At 49.8% G+C, this 27,196-nt stretch overlaps 1 long non-coding RNA gene across 1 annotated transcript in view; it reads right to left on the reverse strand.

Moving 5' to 3' along the window:
- Positions 1 to 9,138: 9,138 nt before the first annotated feature.
- The window catches only part of LOC140492373 (uncharacterized), a 61,195-nt gene continuing 43,137 nt past the window's right edge, over positions 9,139 to 27,196 (reverse strand). The window contains exons 2-3 of the long non-coding RNA XR_011963543.1: positions 11,100 to 11,293; positions 9,139 to 9,247 (exon numbers count right to left, since the gene is read on the reverse strand). This is a non-coding gene — a long non-coding RNA (uncharacterized lncRNA). The remainder of the gene's footprint in view (positions 9,248 to 11,099; positions 11,294 to 27,196) is intronic.

Raw genomic sequence — 27,196 nt, forward strand, 5'->3', positions numbered from 1 at the left:
ATTACTTACAGTGTGGAAACAGGCCCTTCGGCCCAACAAGTCCACACCACCCCGCCGAAGCGTAACCCACCCATACCCCTACATCTACCCCTTACCTAACACTACGGGCAATTTAGCATAGCCAATTCACCTGACCTGCACATTTTTGGACTGTGGGAGGAAACCGGAGCACCCGGAGGAAACCCACGCAGACACGGGGAGAACGTGCAAACTCCACACAGTCAGTCGCCTGAGGGGGGAATTGAACCCGGTCTCCGGAGCTGTGAGGCAGCAGTGCTAACCACTGCGCCACCGCGCCGCCCACACATATATCTAAAGAAACTCTTAGTGTCTTCTTTTATATTACTGGCTAGCTTACCCTCAAATTTCATGTTCTCCCTCCTTATGTCTTTTTTTTTTGTTGCCCTCTGTTGGTCTTAGAACATTCTAGCACAGTAAAGGACATTAGACCCTCAATGTTGCGCCACCCTGTGAAACCAATCTGAAGCCCATCTAACCTACACTATTCCATTCTTGTCCATATGCCAATCCAAAGTCTATTTAAATGCCCTTAAAGTTGGGGAGTCTACTACTGTTGCAGGCAGTGTGTTCTACACCCTTACTAGTCTCTAAGTAAAGAGACTACCTCTGCCATTTGTCCTATACCTATCACCCCTCAATTTAAAGCTATGTCCCCTTGTACTAGTCATCACCATCCGAGGAAAAAGGCTCTCCCTGTCCACTGAACAAACGTTTTTTCCGAGCTATATTGAACATCAAAGACAAGGCTCTCACTGTCCACCCTATCTAACCCTCTGATTATCTTATATGTCTCAATTAAGTCACCTCTCAACCTTCTCTCTAACGGAAACAGCCTCAAGTCCCTCAACCTTTCCTCAGAAGACCTTCCCTCCGAACCAGGCAACATCCTGGTAAATCTCCTCTGAACCCTTTCCAAAGCTTCCACATCCTTCCTATAATGCGGTGCCCAGAACTGTACACAATACTCCAAGTGCGGCCACACCAGAGTTTTGTACAGCTGCAGCATAACCTCCTGGTTGTCGGCTGCACAGGGACTTAGATATGATGCAGAGCTGGGCTGAGGAGTGGCAGATGGAGTTCAACCCTGTCAAGTGTGAGGTTGTCCATTTTGGAAGGACAAATAAGAATGTGAAATACAGGGTTAACGGTAGGGTTCTTAGTAAGGTGGAGGAGCAGAGGGATCTTGGGGTCTATGTTCATAGATCTTTGAAAGTTGCCACTCAGGTGGATAGAGCTTGTAAGAAGGCCTGTGGTGTATTAGCGTTCATTAGCAGAGGGATTGAATTCAAGAGTCGTGAGGTGATGTTGCAGCTGTACAGGACCTTGCTAAGGCCACATTTGGAGTACTGTGTGCAGTTCTGGTCGCCTCACTTTAGGAAAGATGTGGAAGCTTTGGAGAGAGTGCGGAGGGGATTTACCAGGATGTTGCCTGGAATGGAGAATAGGTCGTATGAGGATAGGTTGAGAGTGCTAGGCCTTTTCTCATTGGAACGGCAAAGGATGAGGGGTGACTTGATAGAGGTTTATAAGATGATCAGGGGAATAGATAGAGTAGACAATCAGAGACTTTTTCCTCAGGTACAACAGAGTGTTACAAGGGGACATAAATTTAAGGTGAAGGGTGGAAGGTATAGGGGAGATGTCAGGGGTGGGTTCTTTACCCAGAGAGTGGTGGGGGCATGGAATGTGCTGCCTGTGGGAGTGGCAGAGTCAGAATCATTGGCGACCTTTAAGCGGCAATTGGATAGGTACATGGATGGGTGCTTAAGCTAGGACAAATGTTCGGCACAACATCGTGGGCCGAAGGGCCTGTTCTGTGCTATATTGTTCTATGTTCTATGTTCTAACTCAATCCCTCTACCAGCGAATACACCGTATGCCTTCTTAACAATCCTATCCACCTGGGTGGCAACTTTCAGGGATCTATGTACACGGACACCGAGATCGCTCTGCTCATCTGCAATACCAAGAATCTTACCATTAGCCCAGTACTCTGCATTCCTGTTGCTCCTTCCAAAGTGAATCACCTCACACTTTTCCCCATTAAACTCCATTTGCCACCTCTCAGCCCAGCTCTGCAGCTTATCTATGTCCCTCTGTAACCTACGACATCCTTCAGCACTATCCACAACTCCACCGACCTTGGTGTCGTCCGCAAATTTACTAACCCATCCTTCTACGTCCTCATCAGGTCATTTTTACAAATGACAAACAGCAGTGGACCAAAACAGATCGTTGCGGTACCCCACTAGTAACTGAACTCTAGGATGAACATTTCCCATCAACCACCACCCTCGGTCTTCTTTCAGCTAGCCAATTTCTGATCTAAACCACTAAATCACCTTCAATCCCACATCTCCTTATTTTGTGCAATAGCTGACCGTGGGGGAACCTTATCAAACACCTGACTGAAATCCATATACACCACATCAACCGCTTTACCTTCCCCCTGTTTGATCACCTTCTCAAAGAACTCAATATGATTTGTGAGGCACAGCCTACCCTTCACAAATCCGTGTTGACCATTCCTAATTAACCTATTCCTCTCCAGATGATTATAAATCCTATCTCTTATAACCCTTTCCAATACTTTACCCACAATTGAAGTAAGGCTGACTGGTCTGTATTTTCCAGGGTTGTCTCTACTCCCCTTCTTGAACAAGGGGACATTTGCCATCCTCCAGCCTTCTGGCACTATTCCTATAGACAATGATGGCATAAAGATCAAAGCCAAAGGCTCTGCAATCACCTCCCTAGCTTCCCAGAGAATCCTCAGATATATGCCATCCTGCCCAGGGGAGTTATCTATTTTGACTCTTTCCAGAATTTCTGGAACCTCATCCTTGTGAACCTCAACCCCTTCTAGTCTAGTAGCCTGTTTCTCACTATTCTCCTCAACAACATTGTCTTTTTCCAGTGGCAATACTGACAAAAGATATTCATATAGCGCTTCCCCCATCTCCTCTGACTCCTTGCACAACTTCCCATTACTGTCCTTGATTGGTCCTAATCTTACTCTGGTCATTCTTTTATCCCTTATATACCTATAGAAAGCTTTAGGGTTTTTCTTGATCCTATCCACCAAAAACTTCTCATGTCCCCTCCTTTCTTGTCTGAGCTCTCTCTTTAGGTCTTTCCTGGCTAACCTGTAACTCTCAAGCTCCCTAACTGAGCCTTCACATCTCATCCTAACATCAGCCTCCTTCTTCCTCTTGACAAGAGATTCAACTTCCTTAGTAAACCATGGTTCCCTCACTCGACCACTTCCTCCCTGCCTGACAGGTACATACATATCAAGGACAGGCAGTAGCTGTTCCTTGAATAAGCTCCTCAGTTCAACTGTGCCCATCCCCTGCAGTTTCCTTCCCCATCCTGTGCATCCTAAATCTTGCCTAATTGCATCATAATTTCCTTTCCCCCAGCAATAACTATTACCCTGCAGTATATACCTCTACCTTTCCATCACTGAAGTAAATGTAACTGAATTGTGGTCACTATTGCCAAAGTGCTCACCTACCTCCAAATCTAACACCTGGCTGGGCTTATTCCCCAGTGCCAAATCCAATATGGCCTCACCCCTTGTTGGCCTGTCTACATACTGTGTCAGAAAACCCTCCTGCCTGCAAATACTGACCCACTTGAACTATAATATTCCCAGTCAATATTTAGGATGTTGAAGTCCCCCATAATAACCACCCTATCCAGAATTATCTTTGCTATCCTTTCCTCTACATTTCTGGAACTAATTGGAGGCCTATAGAAAATTCCCAACAGGGTGACCTCTCCTTTCCTGTTTCTAACCTCAGCCCATACTACCTCAGTAGAGAAGTCCTCGAATGTCTTTTCTGTCACCGTAACACTGCCCTTGACTAACAATGCCACACCTCCCCCTCTTTTACCACCTTCCCTGTTTTTACTGACACATCTAAATCCTGGAACCTGTAACAACCATTCCTGGCCCTGCTCTACCCGTGTCATAGAGTCATAGAGATGTACAGCACGGAAACAGACCCTTTGGTCCAACCCGTCCATGCCGACCAGATATCCCAACCCAATCTAGTCCCACCTGCCAGCACCCGGCCCATATCCCTCCAAACCCTTCCTAGTCATATACCCATCCAGATGCCTCTTAAATGCTGTAATTGTACCAGCCTCCACCACATCCTCTGGCAGCTCATTCCATACGCGCACCACCCTCTGGGTGAAAACGTTGTCCCTTAGGTCTCTTTTCTATCTTTCCCCTCTCACCCTATTGGCCACAACATTGAAGTCCCAGGTACCGACCCATGCTGCAAGTTCACCCACCTTATTCCAGGTGCTCCTGGCGTTGAAGTAGACACACTTCAAACTAACTTCCTGCCTGCTAGTGCCTTCCTACAACTTTGAAACCTTATTTTAGACCTCACTCCTCTCACCCTCCTGTAGAGTCGAGCGACAATTTCAGTTCCCATCCCTCTGCTGAATTGTTTAAACCCACCCAAAGAGCAATAGCCAACTCCTCCTCTCCCCCACCCCCCCCCAACCCACCCCACCAAGAGATTGGTTCAGGTGAAGACCATTCTGTTTGTAGAGGTCCCACCTACCCCAGAAAGAGCCCCAATTATCCAGGAATTCAAAACCCTCCCTCCTGCACCATCCCTGTAGCCACGTGTTCAACTCCTCTCTCTCCCTATTCCTCGCCTCGCTAACACGTGGCACGGGCAACACACTAGAGATTAACAACTCTGTTTGTTCTAGCTCTAAGCTTCCACCCTAGCTCCCTGAATTTCTGCCTTAAATCTCCATCCCTTTTTCCTCCCTATGTCGTTGGTGCCTCTGTGGACCATGACTTGGGGCTGCTCCCCCTCCCCCTCAAGGATCCCTGACACCTGGGAGGCAACGCACCAGCCGTGAGTCTCTCTTGTTCCCACAGAACCTCCTATCTGTCCCCCTAACTATGGAGTCTCCAATGAGCAACAGGGACAGACTTTGCGCCAGAGACCTGTACCCCATGGCTTATCCCTGGTATGTCGTGCCTCCCAACAGTATCCAAAATAGTACACTTTGTTGATGGGAACAGCCACAGGGGATCCCTGCACTGCCTTCCAGTTCCCTTTCCGCCTCCTGATGGTAACCCATCTGCCTCTTTCTTGCACCTGAGGTGTGAATACCTCCCTGTAACTCCTCTCTATAAACCCCTCTGCCTCCTGAATGATCCGAAGTTCATCCAGCTCCACCTCCAGGTCCCTAACACAGTTTCCGAAGAGCTGGAGTTGGGTGCACTTCCCCCAGACGAAGTCAGCAGGGACACTAGTGAGGTGACCCTTACCTCCCACATTGTGCAGGAGGAGCATTCAACTGCCCGAACCACCATTCCCACCATTCTAAATTCCCAATGAGACTACTGAAAACTAAAAGACAGGGACAGAAAGACTAGTCGCTAGTCAATCTAGTGCAGCACGTTCAGTGCTCTGTCAGTCCTGCGTTGGTGCAGCACGTTCAGTGCTCTGTCAGTCCTGCGTCGGTGCAGCACATTCAGTGCTCTGTCAGTCCTGCGTCGGTGCAGCACGTTCAGTGCTCTGTCAGTACTGCGTTGGTGCAGCACGTTCAGTGCTCTGTCAGTACTGCGTTGGTGCAGCACGTTCAGTGCTCTGTCAGTACTGCGTTGGTGCAGCACGTTCAGTGCTCTGTCAGTACTGCGTTGGTGCAGCACGTGCAGTGCTCTGTCGGTACTGCGTTGGTGCAGCACGTGCAGTGCTCTGTCGGTACTGCGTTGGTGCAGCACGTTCAGTGCTCTGTCAGTCCTACATTGGTGCAGCACGTTCAGTGCTCTGTCAGTACTGCGTTGGTGCAGCACATTCAGTGCTCTGTCAGTACTGCGTTGGTGCAGCACGTTCAGTGCTCTGTCAGTCCTGCGTTGGTGCAGCACGTTCAGTGCTCTGTCGGTACTGCGTTGGTGCAGCACGTTCAGTGCTCTGTCAGTACTGCGTTGGTGCAGCACGTTCAGTGCTCTGTCAGTACTGCGTTGGTGCAGCACGTTCAGTGCTCTGTCAGTCCTGCGTTGGTGCAGCACGTTCAGTGCTCTCTCAGTCCTGCGTTGGTGCAGCATGTTCAGTGCTCTCTCAGTTGTGTGTTGGTGCAGCACATTCAGTGCTCTGTCAGTCCTGCGTTGGTGCAGCACGTTCAGTACTCTCTCAGTCCTGCGTTGGTGCAGCACGTTCAGTGCTCTCTCAGTTATGTGTTGGTGCAGCACGTTCAGTGCTCTGTCAGTACTGCGTTGGTGCAGCACGTTCAGTGCTCTATCAGTCCTGTGTTGGTGCAGCACGTTCAGTGCTGTGTCAGTCCTGCGTTGGTGAGCACATTCAGTGGTCTGTCAGTATTGCGTCGGTGCAGCACATTCAGTGGTCTGTCAGTATTGCGTCGGTGCAGCACGTGCAGTGCTCTATCAGTCCTGTGTTGGTGCAGCACGTTTAGTGCTGTGTCAGTACCGCGTTGGTGCAGCACGTTCAGTGCTCTGTCAGTACTGCGTTGGTGCAGCACGTTCAGTACTCTGTCAGTCCTGTGTCGGTGCAGCACGTTCAGTGCTCTGTCAGTACTGCGTTGGTGCAGCACGTTCAGTGCTCTGTCAGTCCTGCGTTGGTGCAGCACATTCAGTGCTCTGTCAGCACTGCGTTGGTGCAGCACATTCAGTGCTCTCTCATTCCTGCGTTGGTGCAGCACGTTCAGTGCTCTGTCAGTCCTGTGTTGGTGCAGCACGTTCAGTGCTGTCTCAGTCCTGCGTTGGTGCAGTACATTCAGTGCTCTGTCAGTACTGCGTTGGTTCAGCACGTTCAGTGCTCTGTCAGTCTTGCGTTGGTGCAGCACGTTCAGTGCTCTGTCAGTCCTGCGTTGGTGCAGCACGTTCAGTGCTCTGTCAGTCTTGCATTGGTGCAGCACGTTCAGTGCTCTATCAGTCCTGCGTTGGTGCAGCATGTTCAGTGCTCTGTCGGTACTGCGTTGGTGCAGCTCTTTCAGTGCTCTGTCAGTCCTGCGTTGGTGCAGCATGTTCAGTGCTCTGTCGGTACTGCGTTGGTGCAGCACGTTCAGTGCTATGTCAGTACTGCGTCGGTGCAGCACGTTCAGTGCTCTGTCAGTCCTGCGTCAGTGCAGCACGTTCAGTGCTCTATCAGTCCTGCGTTGGTGCAGCACGTTCAGTGCTCTGTCGGTACTGCGTTGGTGCAGCACGTTCAGTGCTCTGTCAGTACTGCGTCGGTGCAGCACATTCAGTGCTCTGTCAGTCCTGCGTTGGTGCAGGACGTTTCAGTGCTCTGTCAGTCCTGCGTTGGTGCAGGACGTTCCAGTGCTCTGTCAGTCCTGCGTTGGTGCAGCATGTTCAGTGCTCTGTCGGTACTGCGTTGGTGCAGCACGTTCAGTGCTCTGTCGGTACTGCGTTGGTGCAGCACGTTCAGTGCTCTGTCAGTACTGCGTTGGTGCAGCACGTTCAGTGCTCTGTCAGTACTGCGTTGGTGCAGCACATTCAGTGCTCTGTCAGTACTGCGTTGGTGCAGCACGTTCAGTGCTCTGTCAGTACTGCGTTGGTGCAGCACGTTCAGTGCTCTCTCAGTCCTGCGTTGGTGCAGCACGTTCAGTGCTCTATCAGTCCTGTGTTGGTGCAGCACGTTTAGTGCTGTGTCAGTACCACGTTGGTGCAGCACGTTTAGTGCTGTGTCAGTACCACGTTGGTGCAGCACGTTCAGTGCTCTATCAGTCCTGCGTTGGTGCAGCACGTTCAGTGCTCTATCAGTCCTGCGTTGGTGCAGCATGTTCAGTGCTCTGTCAGTACTGCGTTGGTGCAGCACGTTCAGTGCTCTCTCAGTCCTGCGTTGGTGCAGCACGTTCAGTGCTCTGTCAGTCCTGCATTGGTGCAGCACGTTCAGTGCTCTATCAGTCCTGCGTTGGTGCAGCACGTTCAGTGCTCTGTCAGTACTGCGTCGGTGCAGCACGTTCAGTGCTCTATCAGTCCAGCGTTGGTGCAGCACGTTCAGTGCTCTGTCGGTACTGCGTTGGTGCAGCACGTTCAGTGCTCTGTCAGTCCTGCGTTGGTGCAGGACAGTCCAGTGCTCTGTCAGTACTGCGTTGGTGCAGCACGTTCAGTGCTCTGTCAGTCCTGTGTTGGTGCAGCACCTTCAGTGCTCTGTCAGTCCTGCGTTGGTGCAGCACGTTCAGTGCTCTGTCAGTCCTGTGTTGGTGCAGCACGTTCAGTGCTCTGTCGGTACTGCGTTGGTGCAGCACGTGCAGTGCTCTGTCGGTACTGCGTTGGTGCAGCACGTTCAGTGCTCTGTCAGTACTGCGTTGGTGCAGCACGTTCAGTGCTGTGTCAGTACTGCGTTGGTGAGTACATTCAGTGCTCTGTCAGTACTGCGTTGGTGCAGCACGTTCAGTGCTCTCTCAGTCGTGCGTTGGTGCAGCACGTTCAGTGCTCTGTCAGTACTACGTTGGTGCAGCACGTTCAGTGCTCTGTCGGTACTGCGTTGGTGCAGCACGTTCAGTGCTCTGTCGGTACTGCGTTGGTGCAGCACGTTCAGTGCTCTGTCAGTACTGCGTTGGTGCAGCACGTTCAGTGCTCTGTCGGTCCTGCGTTGGTGCAGTACGTTCAGTGCTCTGTCAGTCCTGCATCGGTGCAGCATGTTCAGTGCTCTGTCAGTCGTGCGTTGGTGCAGCACGTTCAGTGCTCTCTCAGTCGTGCGTTGGTGCAGCACGTTCAGTGCTCTTTGTCCTGCGTTGGTGCAGTACATTCAGTGCTCTGTCGGTACTGCGTTGGTGCAGCACGTTCAGTGCTCTCTCAGTCCTGCATTGGTGCAGCACGTTCAGTGCTCTGTCGGTACTGCGTTGGTGCAGCAAGTTTAGTGCTCTGTCAGTACTGCGTTGGTGCAGCACGTTCAGTGCTCTGTCAGTCCTGCATCGGTGCAGCATGTTCAGTGCTCTGTCAGTCCTGCATCGGTGCAGCACATTCAGTACTCTGTCAGTCCTTCATTAGTGCAGCCCCTCAGCCAATACAGTGCTCTCTCGGTGCTGCACGAGAGTGGCTCCTTGGGCAGCCCCTTCTCCTTCTAATAGAAACTCTGCATCCTCATTGAGACTTTTCTCTGTAGTGGAAATTTTTATTGATTCTTGTTTTGATTTAATGACATTGAATATCTAGCTTGAAATAGTCTTCCATTTCTTCCTGTAAATCGACCTCCCTCGCCTTCATAACCTTCCTGAGTCACTGAAAAAGAGAGATACCTTTGAAAGAATCTTGGCATTAATGACACTGCTCAAGTCGGTGTGCTGTTTCGGAAAGCAGCATTGATGTGTGATCTCAGCATCTCCCAAAGTGCTTTGTCGCCAGTGAAGACTTCTTCAGAGTCACTCACTCGTGTGATGGAAGGGATGCACAGCACATTGAGTTCACTCAAGCAGCTATAACATCATCAGATCATTTGATTTTGACTAAGTCAGTGTTGAACCACCTTCCCAGTGCCCCAGCTGTCGAATCTTTTACAGTATTAGGCCAATGTCTCTGGCAGTGTAGCTCGGTCTGGGACAGTGCTTCAACCAGTGTAGCCCTCTCTCTCTCTCTCAGCACTGCCTTGGGACAGTGTCTCAACCATTTAGCGCTCACAGTGTCACTCTCTGCACTGAGACTCCCAGCTTGGAAATGCACCCAGTGAACCTTGCTGGGCAGAGGTTACACAAACAGCTCAGTACCTGAGCCACACATGGACAGCCACGAGGAGGACTCCCTCTGGGACTCCAGTCCTTCGTTCCTCTCTGGGATTCTCGACCAACCTTCCTTCCTGGGTACCTGCACGGGGTGCTGCGTATTTCCCATTGGGCAACGGTTTGGAACATTGGGGCTGTGCAGCACTTTGGGATGTGCTCGCTAGCAGTGCAGTCAACATTAAATTTTGCTGAGGTACACCCAGGTCAGAGGCGTTGCCTGATTTAACATCATATCACCCCCAGGCTCGGAATGTTTCATTCATTATTTTAGTGACTTTGGAAGATTTAAACCATGTTAAAGCACCCTTTTAAGGTCGCCCTTTGAGCTAATAAATTATTTTAATAGCAGCAGGAGAGTTGAAAGAGAGCCAGAAGTAGTTCCAAGCTCCACATACCTAAGGGGTGGCTGAGGAACGGGAATATTCGAGGCATTTTACAACTGATGGTCATTTATAACCCCCCCCCCCCAAACCAATTTTTAATTTGACACGTTTTGACGATCTGACTTCTCTTGTCACACTGGCTCCTTTTCAGAGACGCCGTCTGGTTCATTGGTTTTACGGGGTGAGTTCCAAAAAAGGGTAGCAACAGCTTTCCAGAGATACTGAGGCTGTCGATCAATGTCCTTACAAATGCTGACCGGCCGAAGCTTTCCGAGACCAGTGGGAACCACAAGGGGCGATGGTCAAATGAAAATTATTCTAATTTAACTTTGTTTTGAAGGTCGGGTCTTGGCTACAATGCAGGGGTTGACCTTGCTGACGGGTGAGTAGAAACAGAGCTCATGGAATGACGTTTGAAGGGCTGATTGGCCTCCTGTTTTGTTTTCACAGGATGGAAGAGCCATCCTATTAATGGTCAGCCTGTTTCTGAGTAGGGGGTAGGGGAGGGGAGGGGGTGGGGGGAGTTGTTCGTCCTCCCTCAAAGCCGACCTCCTTGTTCCCTGGCACTGCCCACTGCGTCTGTCCCTCACCTGTGCCTCCCCTCACTGTCAGGCCTGAGATTACCAGAGAGGGAGGGCAGAGGAAATTTACTGGGGTGCCCATCGGGGCTTGAAACGGCAGCTAAGGGGAATGATTGGCAAGGCCGGGGGGGTGCGGTTGCGTTAAGACTTTGAGGTCGATCTGTGAACGGCAGGGGGCACAAGGACAAACCTTTCTCATCCCGAGATTGGTGGACAGCTTGGGGGTTGGGCGGGGGGAAGCGCATGTTTGGAAAATTGCTGCATTGTTTTGGCGGCAGGGACGTGGGCCTGAGGGCGAGGCGGTTTCACCGGCACGACTGTGGAACCGAGTGTGGGCAACGATGGGCTGAATGGCCTCTCACGGCGTGGTAAACGTGCCCGTGGTTCTAACCTGATCCGCAGAGGATGGCGTCTGGTCTGGCATAGAGCAGCACGCCGATGCTGGTCGGGTTGTGGGGTGGGGTGAGGGGGGGTGGGGAGGAGGTCAGAGGGGGTGTTAAGGGGCGGTACGGGGTAAAGGGGCTGCTGGCCGTCAGCATCTCCTCCGCTGCCTCCGAGATCTGGGTGGCGTTTGGGGGCAATAGTCTGGAAAACAAGATCACTGGGTTACTGAGCGTCAGCAAGTGGATTGTGGCTGAATTGGCCACCTCCTATAGCCAGGCCTCAAACGGACCATAGAAACACCCAAAACCAAGTGCCAGTCAGTCTCCCCCCCCCCCCCCCCCCCCCCCAACTCCTCCCGCCCGTCAACGCGACCCATCCTGCCTGCCTGGCCATGGGTCTCCCTCAGCGTCTACAATGGGGTGAGTCCATGGGTGGGTGGGTGCTTGGATCGTTCCACCAGTCCTCGTGCTCAATGTGAGACACCTTCCCTCCCGATTGACAGGCATAAGTCTGACCCACCCCTCCACCGACCCCTTCACACGCTCCCAACCTTTCCCAATCCCTAACACAACGGGGAGGCTCACTGCGTCCTTCCCGAGGGGAAGCGCGGAAACATACACCAAACAACAAAGATAGGAGCAAGAGTAGAGTATTCGGCCCCTGGTTCATTATGAACATGGCTCGTCATCATATACCCTCATCCCAATCTCTCCCCATAGTCCGAAGGTGACGGCCTAGCGGTATTATTGCTAGATTGTGAATCCAGAGAGCTGGATAATGTCCTGGGAACCCAGCTTGAATCCTGCCATGGCAGGTGGTGGAATTTTGGATTCAATTTTTTTTAAAAAAATCTGCAATTAAGAGTCTAATGATGACCTTGAGTCCATTGTCGATTGTCAGAAAGTCATATTTGGTTTACTAATGTCCTTTAAGGAAGGGAACTGTCATCTTTACACGCTCTGACTCCAGACCCACAGCCCTGTGGTTGACTCTTAACTGCCCTCTGGGCAATTAGGGATGGGCAATAGATGCTGGCCTAACCAGTGATGCCCACATCCTTTGAATGAATACTGATTGAAGAAAAAAAAATCTCTTTAGCCATAAAAGCTACAGATACCTAAGGGCGGCACGGTGGCTCAGTGGTTAGCACTGCTGCCTCCCAGTGCCAGGGACCTGGGTTCAATCCCAGCCTCGGGCCACTCTCTGTGTGGAGTTTGCACATTCTCCCAGTCTCTGCATGGGATTTCCTCCGGGTGCTCCAGTTTCCTCCCACAATCCAAAGATGTGCAAGTTAGGATGGATTGGCCACGCTGGATTGCCATAGTGTTCGGTGCGCCAGTCAGAGGGGAATGGGTTGGGGTGGGTTGCTTCTTCGGAGGGTCGGTGTGGACTGGTTGGGCCGAAGGGCCTGTTTCCAGACTGTAGGGAATCTAATCTAATACCTCTGTCTTAAAAAAACAAACAATGTTGTGGCCTCAACCACCTTCGAGGAGAAAGTTCCTGATTCCTGAAGACGTCGATTCTCCTGCTCCTTGGATGCTGCCTGACCTGCTGCGCTTTTCCAGCAACACATTTTCACCCTCAACCACCTTCTGTGGTAATGAATTCCACAGACACACCATTCTCTGGGTCAAGAAAATTCTCCTCATCTCAGTCCTAAGAGGCGTGTCCTTAAACTATGACCCTGGTCTCCCCCACCATCGCGAGCATCCTTTCTGCATCGAACCTGTTCAGTGATGTTAGAATTGTGCGGGTTTCTCTGAGATTCCCCTCTCATTATTCGAAATTGCAGTGAGTACAATCCTAACCCAGCAAGTTTCTCCTCATACATCAGACCTTTGCCATCCCAGGAATCAATTTGGTAAGCTTTCGCTGTGCTCCTGTTACAGTGAGAACGTCCTTCCCCAGACTGGGAGCCTAAAACTGCACACAATGTTCCAAGTGTGGCCTCACCAATGCCCTGTATAACTGCAGCAAGGTGGCCTTGTTTCTGTCCTCGAAGCCTCTCGCAATGAAAGGAGACCGTTTACCTTGTTTACCGCCTGCTACACCTGCACGCGAGTGGTGCATGAGGATGTCCACGTTTTGTTGAACGTCCCCTATCGCTCTAACTTACAGCCACTCCAATCGTAACCTGCCTTCCCATTTTGGCTACCAAAGAGGATAACCTCTTATGCATCGACATTAAACTGCATCTGCCATGCATTCGCTCCCTCAGCCCGCCCAAATCAAATACACCCTCTCTGCATCCCCCTCACAGTTCACCCTCCCATCTGGCTTTGGGCCATCTGCAAATTTTCAGATATTAGATTTAGTTCCTTCATCGAAATCGTTAACACATATCGAGAATCGCCGGGGTCCCCGCACTGATCCCTGCGGTACCCCACTAGTCACAGCCTGCCATTCAGAAAAAGACCCATTTTTTCTGATTCTTTATCCCCTCTCTGTGAACCAATACGCTACCTCCAATCCCAAGCACCTTAATTTTATACATTAAATGGGACTTTGTTAAATGCCTTCTGAAAGTCCGAATAAACCACATCCACTGGCTCCTGCAATCAACTTTATCAGCTATAACCTCAAAGAATTCCAGTAGATTTGTCAAACATGATTTCCCTTTTGTAAATTCGTGCTGACCATGCCTGATTCTTCTACTGCTTGCTAAGTGCTCTGCTATAAACTCCTTGATAGCCCACATATTCCCTGCTACCGACATCGTACTCACTGCTCAATAATTCCCTGCTTTCTCTCCAACTCCCTTTTGAAATAGTGGGAATGCATTAGCCACCATCCAATTTTCTCGCAATTAAAGAATCTTCGTAGCTGACCACCGATGCATGTGGACAGCGTGAGACTGGATGTGCAGTGAGGCGGATTTGTGAAGGTACCAGGTTTCTCAAAGCTGCAAGTGATTGTGGCACTGGGAACAGTTGTCTTGCAGATTGACGGGGAATTCCTGACTGTTTTACAAGACATCACTAAGGCCGAGACACACACAATTCACAAAAGAATGACAACGTGTGAAAATTCTTGCAAAGCCAGGAAGACAGAAGGACATGAAATATTAGCACAGCACTTGGGACAGGTGGAAATACCAGAGGGACAAGATCCACAAATTGGTGAGTGACTTGAGGTGTTGAGAATTCAATTACAACCGAAATTTAGGGCAGCACGGTGGCACAGTGGTTAGCACTGCTGCCTCACAGCGCCAGAGACCCGGGTTCAAGTCCCGCCTCAGGCGACTGACTGTGTGGAGTTTGCACGTTCTCCCCGTGTCTGCGTGGGTTTCCTCCGGGTGCTCCGGTTTCCTCCCACAGTCCAAAGATGTGCAGGTCAGGGTGAATTGGCCGTGCTAAATTGCCCGTAGTGTTAAGTAAGGGGTAGATGTAGGGGTATGGGTGGGTTGCGCTTCGGCTGGGCGGTGTGGACTTGTTGGGCCAAAGGGCCTGTTTCCACACTGTAAGTAATCTAATAACCTGAAGGGAAATGGATCTTAAAACACTTAAACTTGAGAACGAGAGAGAACTATTTAACAGACTGCAACCAGATTTTCAGGTGGGAGAGAAAGAAAAGAGAGGGAATTGAGAAAGAAACTGCCAGTCCAAAGGTTTTCAGATGAGAACAAAATCGGATGCACTAAGATTCTGATGAGCCTTATTCATCATCTAAAGACCAGTCAGGAAAGGCTCAATGTATGAGGAATGCTCAAGGCCTCTGGGATTGTCCATGATGGAGTTTAGAAGGATGAGGGGGGATTACTTACAGAATACTGAATGGCCTGGAGAGAGTGGATATGGGAAAGATGTTTCCACTGGCAGAAGAGGAATCGAGAGTGTGGCGCTGGAAAAGCTCAGCAGGTCAAGGCAGCATCCGAGGAGCGGGGGAGTTGACGTTTCGGGCAAGAGCCCTTCACCATTCCTGACTTGCCCGAAAACGTCGATTCTCCTGCTCCTCGGGTGCTGCCCGACCTGCCGTCCGCGCTCTCGACTCTGATCTCCAGCATCTGCAGTCCTCACTTTCTCTAGAAGATGCGGGGACCCGAGGGCACAGCCTTTCAGTAAATGGGAAGAGCTTTGAGAATGGCGATAAGGGGAAAGGTCTTCAGTTAGAGAGTGGGGCATCTCTGGGATTCACTGCCACAGAAGGCCATGGAGGCCAGGTCTTTGAGGATATTTAAGATGGAGATAGATAGACTCTTGAGTGTCAAGGGGATCCAGGGTTACGGGGAGAAAGCAGGAGAGTAGGGTTAAGAAACTCATCAGCCATGATTGACTGGTGGAGTAGACTCAATGGGCTGAATGGTCTCATTTCTGCTCCAATGGTCTTATGTTTAAAGTTATAAAGTCCTAACCAACATTTGAGGAAAAAGATGTGGAGTCATTCTTTACGTCATTGGCAAAATGGCAAAAGTGAGTTTGAAGGTCACCCCTCAGCCTCCGACGCTCCAGAGAAAACAGCCCCAGCCTATTCAACCTGTCCCTACAGCTCAAACCCTTCAGCCCTGGTGACATCTTTTCTGAACCCTTTCAGGTTTCTCAACATCCTTCCAAGGGTTTGAGCAACAGGGAGAGGTTGCACAGGCTGGGGCTGTTTTCCCTGGAGCGTCGGAGGCTGAGGGGTGACCTTATAGAGGTTTATAAAATCATGAGGGGCATGGATAGGGTAAATAGACAAAGTCTTTTCCCTGGGATCGGGGAGTCCAGAACTAGAGGGTATAGGTTTAGGGTGAGAGGGGAAAGATATAAAAGAGACCTAAGGGGCAACTTTTTCACACAGAGGGTGGTACGTGTATGGAATGAGCTGCCAGAGGAAGTGGTGGAGGCTGGTACAATTACAACATTTAAGAGGTATCTGGATGGGTATATGAATAGGAAGGGTTTGGAGGGATATGGGCCGGGTGCTGGCAGGTGGGACTAGATTGGGTCGGGGTATCTGGTCGGCATGGACGGGTTGGGCCGAAGGGTCTGTTTCCGTGCTGTACATCTCTATGACTCTAATAAACAAAGCAGAACAATCATAGGAAAGCACTTTGGGCACTTTTCCATCGTGATTAGTGACCAGTGTAAACCACAAGCAAATATTTGGGGAGTTGAAACTTCCCTTGGTCAGAGAAAAAAAATTTACTCACACAGCAAGTAATTAGGGTTTGGAATGTACTGCCTGAGAGTGTAATGGAGGCAGGTTCAACTGAGGTATTCGAGATGGCACTGGATGGTTATTTGGATCGAAGTGGTGTTCAAAGGATGTGGGGAAAGGGCAGGAGATTGACACGAGGAAATAGAATCACTAAAGGCACAATGGGCTCTGTGCACCATAACAACTCTGTGATTCTGTAAGGGTGAGCTCATTCAGTGTTTCGTACCTGCTTTTCAATTGAAGCTGAGGAAGTTAGCACAGACAGCTCACAGTAAAGCTGAGCTGAAACAGTTCCAGATTAAAAACAGAGTTCAGGTGACCTGCTTGAGGAATAGAACACGGAACCTAGAACATTCCAGCGCAGCAGAGGCCCTTCGGCCCTCGATGTTGCACCGACCTGTGGAACCAATCTGAAGCCCATCTATCCTACACCATTCCATTCTCACCCATGTGTCTATCCGATGCCCATTTAAATGTGCTTAGGGTTGGTGAGTCTACTACTGTTGCAGACAGACTGTTCCACATCCCAATTACTCTCTGAGTAAAGAGACTACCTCTGACATCTGTCCTATATCTATCACCCCTCAATTTAAAGCTATGTCCCCTTGTACTAGCCATCACCATCCAGGGAAAAGGGCTCTCCCTGTCCACCTTATCTAACCCTCTGATTATCTTGTACGGCTCAATTAAGTCACCTCTCAACCTTCTTCTCTCTTATGAAAACAGCCTCAAGTCCTTCAGCCTTTCCTCATAAGACCTTCCCTCCGAACCAGGCAGCATCCTAATAAATCACCTCTGAACCCTTTCCAAAGCTTCCACATCCTTCCTAAAATGCGGTGACCAGAACTGTACACAATACTTCAAGCGCGTCTGCACCAGAGTTTTGTACAGCTGCAGCGTGACCTCATGGCTCCGAAACGCAGTCCTTCGACCAATAAAAGCTAACATGCCTTATGCCTTCTTAACAATCTATCAACGTGGGTGGCAACTTTCAGGGATATATGTACATGGACACTGAGATCTCTCTGTTCATTTACACTACCAAGAATCTTACCATGAGCCCAGTTACTCCTTCTAAAGTGAATCTCCTCACACTTCTCCACATTAAACACCATTTGCCCCCTCTCAGCCCAGCTCTGCAGTTTAGCTATGTCCCGCTGTAACCTGCAACACCCTTCCGCACTACCAACAACTCCACTGACCTGAGTGTCATCCGCAAATGTACTAACCCATCCTTCCATGCCCACATCCAGGTCATTTATAAAAATGACAAACAGCAATGGCCCCCAAAACAGATCCTTGCGGTACCCCACTAGTAACTGAATTCCAGGATGAACATTTCCCATCAACCACCACCCCCTGTCTTCTTTCAGCTAGCCAATTTCTGATCCAAACCACTAAATCACCCTCAATCCTATGCCTCTGTATTTTGTGCAATAGCCTACCATGGGGCACCTTATCAAACACCTTACTGAAATCCATATACACCACATCAACTGCTTTACCCTCATCTACCTGTTTGGTCACCTTCTCACAGAACTCAATAAGGCACGACCTACCCTTCACAAAACCGTGTTGACTATCCCTAATCAAATTATTCCTCTCTAGATAATTATAAATCCTATCTTTTCTAACCCTTTCCAACACTTTACACACAACCAAAGGAGGGCCCACTGGTCTATAATTACTAGGGTTATCTCTACTTCCCTTCTTTCTCAAGGGGACAACATTTTCTATCCTCCAGTCTTCCGGCACTATTCCCGTAGACAATGACGACATAAAGATCAAAGCAAAGGGCTCGGCAATCTCCTCCCTGGCTTTCCAGAGAATCCGAGGATAAATCCCATCCGGACCAGGGAGTTATCTATTTTCCCACTTTCCCGAATTCCTAACACCTCCTCCTTGTGAACCTCAATCCCATCTACCTGTATCTCAGTATTCTCCTCGACAACATTGTCTTTTTCCAGCGCGATACTGATGAAAAATATTCATTTAGCGCTTCCCCATCTCCTCGGACCCCACGCACAACTTCCCACTACTATCCCTGATTGGCCTTAATCTTACCCCTGGCTGTTCTTAGCTCTCTCTTTTAGACTTTCTTGGCTAACCTGTAACTCTCAAGCACCCTAACTGAGCCTTCGCATCTCATTGTAACATGAACCTTCTTCTTCCTCTGGACAAGAGATTTCACTTCTTTAGTAGAGAGAGAGGGAGGGAGGGAGAAAGGCCAGTAGTAACAGTTTTCAGCCACCAGATGGTGCTCATACCAAAGAAAGTGATGATTTGACGGAATTTCCTTCTCTTGACACCAAATTGAACAGCATCCGAGGAGCAGGAGAATCGACGTTTCGGGCAAGTCAGGAATGATGAAGGGTTCTTGCCCGAAACGTCAACTCTCCTGCTCCTCGGATGCTGCCTTGACCTGCCACGCTTTCCCAGCACCACTCTGATCTAAACTCTGATCTCCAGCATCTGCAAGTCCTCACTTTGGCCTCACCAAATTGAACCGACAGAGTCGCGGAGCAAAGGTGTGACTTTCTAGGACGGTGAAGTCTGAGTTTTGTTTTGGTAACTATTCATTGAAATCCTTCCAAAAATTGTGGTCAGTCTGCACGATGTGATTTACAGTAGCCATGTTTTAATCCAGCAACTATCATTATAAAGTTTCGTCAAGAAAGTGTAGCTTATAAGAAGAGTTTATGATTACTGTTCATGCTTTGATGACATGACACTGAGGGGTTTACTAGCCAGAGGAAGCCATAGAGTTTTGTTAATGATTTCTGATTAATGTATTATTCTCACATGTACCTGGGTACAGTGAAAGATTTTGTTTTGAGTGCAGTCCAGTCCAGGGTGGCACAGTGGTTAGCACTGCTGCCTTACAGCGCCAGAGACCTGGGTTCAATTCCCGCCTCAGGCGACTGACTGTGTGGAGTTTGCACATTCTCCCCATGTCTGTGTGGGTTTCCTCTGGTTTCCTCTCACAGTCCAAAGATGTGCAGGTCAGGTGAATTGGCCGTGCTAAATTGCCCGTAGTGTTAGGTGAAGGGGTAAACGTAGGGGAATGGGTGGGTTGCGGGTCGGTATGGACTTGTTGGGCCGAAGGGCCTGTTTCCACACTGTAAGTAATCTAATCTAATTTAATTATTCCAAACCAAGTTCACAGGGTGAGGCATGCAATATTATGGCTGAAGAGAACTTGCACAAAAAGCAAGATCAACATTAGATTTGAAACTTGACAGGTCCATTCAGGAGGCTGATAACAGCGGGGAAGAAGCTGTTCTTGAATCTGTTAGTCTGTGTGTTTAGGTTTGTATATCTTCTGCCTGACAGAAGTGGTTGGGAGAGATTATAAGGGGGTAGGAGGGGCCTTTGATGCTGTTGGTTGCATCTCTGTAAGTCAGGAAGTGTAGGTGGAGTCAATGGATGGAAGGTTGGCTTGCGTGATGGACTGCGCTGTGTTCACAACTCTCTCTGTAGTTTCGTACACTCCTGGGCAGAGCAGATGCCGAAGCAAACTGCGATGCATCCAGATAGAACACTTCCTGTGGTGCATCTATAAAAGATGATGGGGGTCCTTATGGACATGTCAAATTTCCTTAGCCTCCTGAGGAAGGAGTTGTGCCTTCTTGACCATCGCATCAACACGGGGGTGGTCCAGGACAGATTGTTACTCCCAGGAACTTGATGCTGTTGAACATCTTCACCTCAGTTCCACTGATGTAGATAGGAGCATGCCCTCGACCTTGCTTCCTGAAGTCAATGGCCAGTTCTTTAGTTTTGCCAACATTGAGGGAGAGACTGTTATTTTTACATCATGCCACCCAAGCACTCTACCTCTTTCCTATATTCTGTCTCATCGTTGTTTGAGATCCAGTCTACAACGGTGGTGTCATCAGCAAACTTGGAGATGGAGTTAGGATGAAATTTGGCCACACAGCCATGAGTGTACAGGGAGTACAGTCAGGGACTGTGTATGAAGACTTATGGGGTGCTAGTGTTGAGGATAGTCATGGAGACCTCCTAATGACCCCTCTGGATTATAGTTATCTGTGACCATGGAGCTTTGAAAACAAAATTCATAAGAGACAGAATTGTTGTTGGAGCTATTGATGAATCTTTGTCAGACATATTGCAGTTCAAAGAAGATTTGACTTTGGGGAAAGTTAGGATGGAAGCAGAAACCATGAAGAGTCACAAAGATCCTGAGAGGAGAAAGCTATAGGAGAGCAACAAAACCGACTCACTTTATAAAGTATAAGCACTTTGTAGAAAAGCTACGACAAGGAGTAGGTCAAACAATAAATTCTAAGACTGAGTGTGAGTGCTCTGGAATAGTAAAACGTCACAGGCACAGGCAGTGCCCAGGTATGTCAAAACAATGTATCTGCAAAACCGTAAAATGCTTCCAGAATATGTACAGAATTATTTAGATGTGCATTTGTAATGCCATTGCATAAAAGGCTATTGGCCAAGTGACCGTCTATGACATTCTCTAAGTAGGACATAGTGGTCAAAACAACAGCCAAAGAGCTCATTACAGTAGAGCAGTCACCACTGGAAAAGGTACTGAAGGCTTTCCTGGGGGGAAATTGGTGATTCAATTAATTATAATCTTGTAGAAGCAATGTCTGTTAATGGACATTTTGGTCAAGCAAAGGCAAGACTTATACAATTAAAAGTAGGGATTGTAGAACAGAGAGACCGAGGGGTTCAGGTACATAATTCTTTGAAATGACATCGCACATAGAGTGGTTAAGAAGGTGTTTAACAACTTCATTGCTCAGACCTTTGCGTTTAGGGGTTGGGATTGTTATGTTGAGGTTGTACAGGATGTGGGTGAGGTCTCTTAAGGAGTATTGTGTCCAGTACGGGTCTCCCTGTTACAGGAAGGATATTATTAAGCTGGAGAGGGTTCAGAAGAGAGTTATCAGGATGTTGACAGGAATGGAGGCATTGAGTTATAAAGAAAGGTTGGATAGGCTACAATGTTTTTTACAGGAGCGTAGGAGGTGGAGAGGTTTATAAAATCATGAGGTATGCTAGGCAAAGTGAATGGCAGGTGTCTTTTCCTGAGGTTGGGGGATTTCAAGACTTTTGACAAAGTAACAAAGAGGATTGATGAGGGCAGAGTGGTGGATGTGATCTATATGGACTTCAGTAAGGCGTTCGACAAGGTTCCCCATGGGAGACTGATTAGATCTCACGGAATACAGGGAGAACTAGCCATTTGGATACAGAACTGGCTCAAAGGTAGAAGACAGAGGGTGGTGGTGGAGGGTTGTTTTTCAGACTGGAGGCCTGCGACCAGTGGAGTGCCACAAGGATCAGTGCTGGGTCTACTGCTTTTCATTATTTATATAAAAGATTTGGATATGAACATAGGATATTCAGTTAGTAAGTTTACAGATGACACCAAAATTGGAGGTGTAGTGGACAGCGAAGAGGGTTACCTCAGATTACAACAGGATCTGGATCAGATGGGCCAATGGGCTGAGAAGTGGCAGATGGAGTTTAATTCAGATAAATGCGAGGTGCTGCATTTTGGGAAAGAAAATCTTAGCAGGACTTATACACTTAATGGTAAGGTCCTAGGGAGTGTTGCTGAACAAAGAGACCTTGGAGTGCAGGTTCATAGCTCCTTGAAAGTGGAGTCGCAGGTAGATAGGATAGTGAAGAAGGCGTTTGGTATGCTTTCCTTTATTGGTCAGAGTGTCGAGTACAGGAGTTGGGAGGTCATGTTGCGGCTATACAGGATATTGGTTAGGCCACTGTTGGAATATTGCGTGCAATTCTGGTCTCCTTCCTATCGGAAAGATGTTGTGAAACTTGAAAGGGTTCAGAAAAGATTTACAAGGATGTTGCCAGGGTTGGAGGATTTGATCTATAGGGAGAGGCTGAACAGACTGGGACTGTTTTCCCTGGAGCGTCGGAGGCTGAGGGGTGACCTTATAGAGGTTTATAAAATCATGGGGGGGATGGATAGGGTAAACAGACAAAGTCTTTTCCCTGGAGTCGGGGAGTCCAGAACTAGAGGGTATAGGTTTAGGGTGAGAGGGGAAAGATATAAAAGAGACATCTTTTTCACACAGAGGGTGGTACGTGTATGGAATAAGCTGCCAGAGGAAGTGGTGGAGGCTGGTACAATTACAGCATTTAAGAGGCATCTGGCTGGGTATATGAATAGGAAGGGTTTGGAGGGATATGGGCTGGGTGCTGGCAGGTGGGACTAGATTGGGTTGGGATATCTGATCGGCATGGACGGGTTGGGCCGAACGGTCTGTTTCCATGCTGTACCTCTCTATGACCAAGGGACATATTTTTAATGTGAGGAAAGAAAGATTTTAAAAAAAGACAGGGAGGGAAATTTTGTTTTACACTGAGAGTGATGCATGGGTGGAATGAAGAGTGGAGTGACGGCCGTGGGTACAATTACAAAGTTTAAAACATATTGAGATAAGAACATGAATAAGAAACGTTTGCAGGCAGATGGGAATAGTTTAGTTTGGGATTATAGTCGGCATGGACTGGTTGGGACTGAAGGGTCTGTTTCCATCCTGTGTGACTCTATGACACCCCATTATGTTCAAGCTAGATACGGGTGCGGTTTTCACAGCCCTATCAGATTTGACATCCTTGGCTGAAGACACAAATAATACAACATGGTCCAGGGGAATAATTTGCCAGAGTCAAGACACACTACAAGTAACACAATCAGCTTAAAAGTGTTGAGAAAGTACACGTAACTCACAGTCAACACTTCCCATTTCTGAGGCTTCATGCATGCCTTCATTATCAATATCCTTAACACGAGCTCAAGGAGTTGAGTTAGTATCGAAAGATCAAATTGTTCGGAAATAAATCATTGGCGGTCAATTGGTAAAGGGAGAGCAATCTGTAGGCGATTTAGTTGGTCTACTTCGACTCCTGGTGGGTCACAGAAAGAAGGAAGCGTCTTGAGCATTGTTAAAGACTCATCAGGACACTTTGCAAGAATAACGGTGTAACAGGAAAGCAATACCCCTACTGTACGAGAGAGAAGGGTGCTGTTTTGTCACTACTCACTGACGGAATATGAGCATCCGTGGCTAGGCCAGCATTTATTGCCCAACCCTAATTGCCCAGAGAGCAGTTAACAGTCAATCACATTCCAGTGAGTCTCAAGGTCAGATCAGGTAAGGACAGCAGTTTCCTTCCTGAAAGGTTTGTAATAAAAACCAGATGGATTTTTATTTTGACAATGGTCATCATTAGACTCTTAATTTCAGAGATTTGTTGAATTCAGATTCCATCCTCTGCCAGGATTGGTGCTAGGTCCTCTACTTTTTGTCATTTACATAAATGATTTGGATGAGAGCATAAGAGGTACAGTTAGTAAGTTTGCAGATGACACCAAAATTGGAGGTGGAGTGGACAGCGAAGAGGGTTACCTCAGATTACAACAGGATCTGGACCAGATGGGCCAATGGGCTGAGAGGTGGCAGATGGAGTTTAATTCAGATAAATGCGAGGTGCTGCATTTTGGGAAAGCAAATCTTAGCAGGAGTTGGGTTCGATTCCACCCTGAGGCAGAGTTTACACATTCTCCACGTGTCTGCGTGGGTTTCCTCTGGGTGCTCCAGTTCCCTCCCATCCCATCCAAACAGGTGCAGCTTCGGTGGATTGGACATGCTAAATTGTCCGTAGTGTCCAGGAATCTGCAGGCGAGGTGGGTTAACAATGGGAACTGCAAGGTTACAGAGATGGAATGGGTCTGGGTGGGATACTCTTCCGAGGGTCAGGGAGGATTCAATGGGACGAACTGCCTGCTTCCACACTGTAGGGATTTGATGAACTCAAACCTTCCATACCCGGCAACATCCTGGTAAATCTCTTCTGAACCCTCTCCAGCTCAATAATATCCTTCCAATAACTGGGCGACACAGTATTCTAGACCAGGCCTCACCACTACCCTGTACAACCTATGAGCTCTTTGATGTGCAACGTTTAATACAATTTCATGTCTTCCATACACGGTATAGAAAGATCCACCATCCAATTCAGACTTGCGTCTTCCATGTCACTGGGGTCAGGCTGCTCATAAGGAAAGGGTAATATCTGCTTCCTCCACGATGCAGGCAGCTTGTGGTTTGCTAATATTCTCCTCACGGGGAGGTGAACCATCTTGGAGGTGTTCTTTCCCCCTCAACCATCAACCTTTCTGACGTGTCTGTTTCAAGCAATGGGGTGGGGGTGGATTGGAAATGCTCTGGTTTCCTGGAAGTCCAGATCAGGGCTGGGTGGAGGGGTCACGCGAGAGGAGATTGCCTGTTCGACCCCACACACACACTATTGTCAATCGACCAGGCCGAGGGAGGTTCTCCAAGCATCCAGACCCCAGCCCCCCAGTTCCCAACTCCCACCTCCCTCCTCCCAGCTTCCAACTCTCAGCTTCCACCTCCCAGTTCTCATTCCCCAGTTCCATCTCTCAGCTCTTGCTCCCAGATCCCAGCCTCCAGCCCCCAACCCAAGCTACCAGCATCCAGCTCCCTGTTCCCAACTTCCAGCTCCCAACCCCCAGCTCCGGTTTAAGCTCCCGGATCCAACTCCCAGCTCCTGATCCCAAACTCCCAGCCCCCAGCTCAGGCCACAGCCCTGGGCTTCCAATTCATGTTCCCAGCTATCGGTCCCCAGCTCCCAGTTCCCAGCTCCCAACTCTCAGTCCCCAGCTCTTGCTCCCACCCCCAGCTCCCAACGCCCACCCCCAGCTCCCATCTCCCAGCTCCAGCTGTAGCTCCCAGCTCAAGCTCCCAGCCCCCAACCCTCAACTCCCAGCCCCCAACTCCAGCTCCCACTCCCAGCTGCCGCTCCCAGCTCCAGCTCCCAGCTCTTGCTCCCAGTTTGCATTTCCCAGCTCCTAGTTCCCAGCTCCCAGCTCCCGACTACAGCTCCAGCACCTAGCTCCCAGCTTGCAGCTCCAGCTCCCATCTCTCGTTCCCAGCTCCCACTCCCAGCTCTAGCTCCCTACTCTCAGCTCCCGCTCCCAGCTCCAGCACCTATCTCCCAACTCCCAGCTCCTACACTCACTCCCAACTCCAAGCTCGCAGCACCCGCTCCCAGCTCCAGTTCTCATTTCCAGCTTCCAACCCCCACTTCCCAGCTCCAACTCCCATCTCCGAGCTCAAGCTCCCAGCTCTCACTCCATCTCTCGCTCCTAGATCCACGTCCTGGTCTCAGCTCCCAAATCTAGCTTTATCTCCCAGCTCCCAGCTCCTAGCTCCCAGCTCCCAGCTCCCAGATCCCAGCTCCCATCTCCCAGCTCCCACTCCAGCTCCCAGCTCCCAGCTCTAACACACAAATCCCAGCTCCCATCTCCCATCTCCCATCTCCCATCTCCCAGCTCCCATCTCCCAGCTCCCAGCTCCCACTCCCAGCTCTAGCTCCCTACTCTCAGCTCCCTCTCCCAGCTCCAGCACCTAGCTCCCAACTCCCAACTCCGACACTCACTCCCAACTCCAAACTCCCAGCCCCTGCTCCTACCTCCAGCTCTCAATTCCAGCTTCCAACTCCCACTTCCCAGGTCCAACTCCCAACTCCGAGCTCCAGCTCCCAGCTTCAGTTCCCAGCTCCCAGCTCCCAGCTATCGTTCCTAGATCCACGTCCTGGTCTCAGCTCCCAAATCTAGCTTTATCTCCCAGCTCCCAGCTCCAGATCCCAGCTCCCAGTTCCCAGCCTCAGCTCCCTGCTCCCAGCTCCAGCTCCAGCTCCAGATCCCAGCTCCCAGCTCCTAGATCCCAGCTCCCAGCTCCCATCTCCCATCTCCCATCTCCCAGCTCCTAGATCCCAGCTCCAGCTCCAGCTCCCAGCTCCCAGCTCCTAGATCCCAGCTCCAGCTCCAGCTCCCATCTCCCATCTCCCATCTCCCAGCTCCCAGCTCCCATCTCCCATCTCCCATCTCCCATCTCCCATCTCCCAGCTCCCAGCTCCCTGCTCCCAGCTCCTGCTCCAGCTCCCATCTCCCATCTCCCATGTCCCATCTCCCATCTCCCATGTCCCATCTCCCTGCTCCCATCTCCCTGCTCCCATCTCCCTGCTCCCATCTCCCATCTCCCATCTCCCATCTCCCATCTCCCAGCTCCCTGCTCCCTGCTCCCTGCTCCCTGCTCCCTGCTCCCTGCTCCCAGCTCCCTGCTCCCTGCTCCCAGCTCCCAGCTCCCAGCTCCTAGATCCCATCTCCCATCTCCCAGCTCCCAGCTCCCGTTTCCAGCTCCAAACTCCCAGAACCAGCAGCTAGCTCCCAGCTCCCAGCTCCCAATCCTAGCTCCAGCACCTAGCTCCCAGCTCCGAGCTCCAGCTCCTAGCTCCCTGCCCTCAGCTCTAGCTCCTTGCTCTCAACTCCCAGCTCCCACTCCGAGCTCCCAGCTCCCGCTCCAAACTCCTGCTCCAGCTCCCAGATCCCAGCTCCAGCTCCCAGCTTCCAGCTTTAGCTCCCAGTTCCAGCTGTCGCTCCCAGATCCCAACTCCCATTTCCAAGGTCCAACTCTCAACTCTGAGCTCAAGCTGGGAGAAAGTGAGGACTGCAGATGCTGGAGATCAGAGCTTTAAAATGTGTTGCTGGAAAAGCGCAGCAGGTCAGGCAGCGTCCAAGGAGCAGGAGAATCAACGTTTCGGGCATCAGCCCTTCTTCAGGAATGAGGAAAGTGTGTCCAGCAGGCTAGGATAAAAGGTAGGGAGGAGGGACTTGGGGAAGGGGCGTTGGGAATGCGATAGGTGGAGGGAGGTCAAGGTGAGGGTGATAGGCCGGAGTGGGGTGGGGCGGAGAGGTCAGGAAGAAGATTGCAGGTTAGGAAGGTGGTGCTGAGTTCAAGGGATTTGACTGAGACAAGGTGGGGGGAGGGGGAAATGAGGAAACTGGAGAAATCTGAGTTCATCTCCCAGCTCCAATACGCAAATCCCAGCTCCCAGCTCCAGAACACAAATCCCAGCTCC

The sequence above is a fragment of the Chiloscyllium punctatum genome, chromosome 21 (assembly GCF_047496795.1).
Source record: "Chiloscyllium punctatum isolate Juve2018m chromosome 21, sChiPun1.3, whole genome shotgun sequence".
Lineage (NCBI taxonomy): Eukaryota > Metazoa > Chordata > Chondrichthyes > Orectolobiformes > Hemiscylliidae > Chiloscyllium > Chiloscyllium punctatum.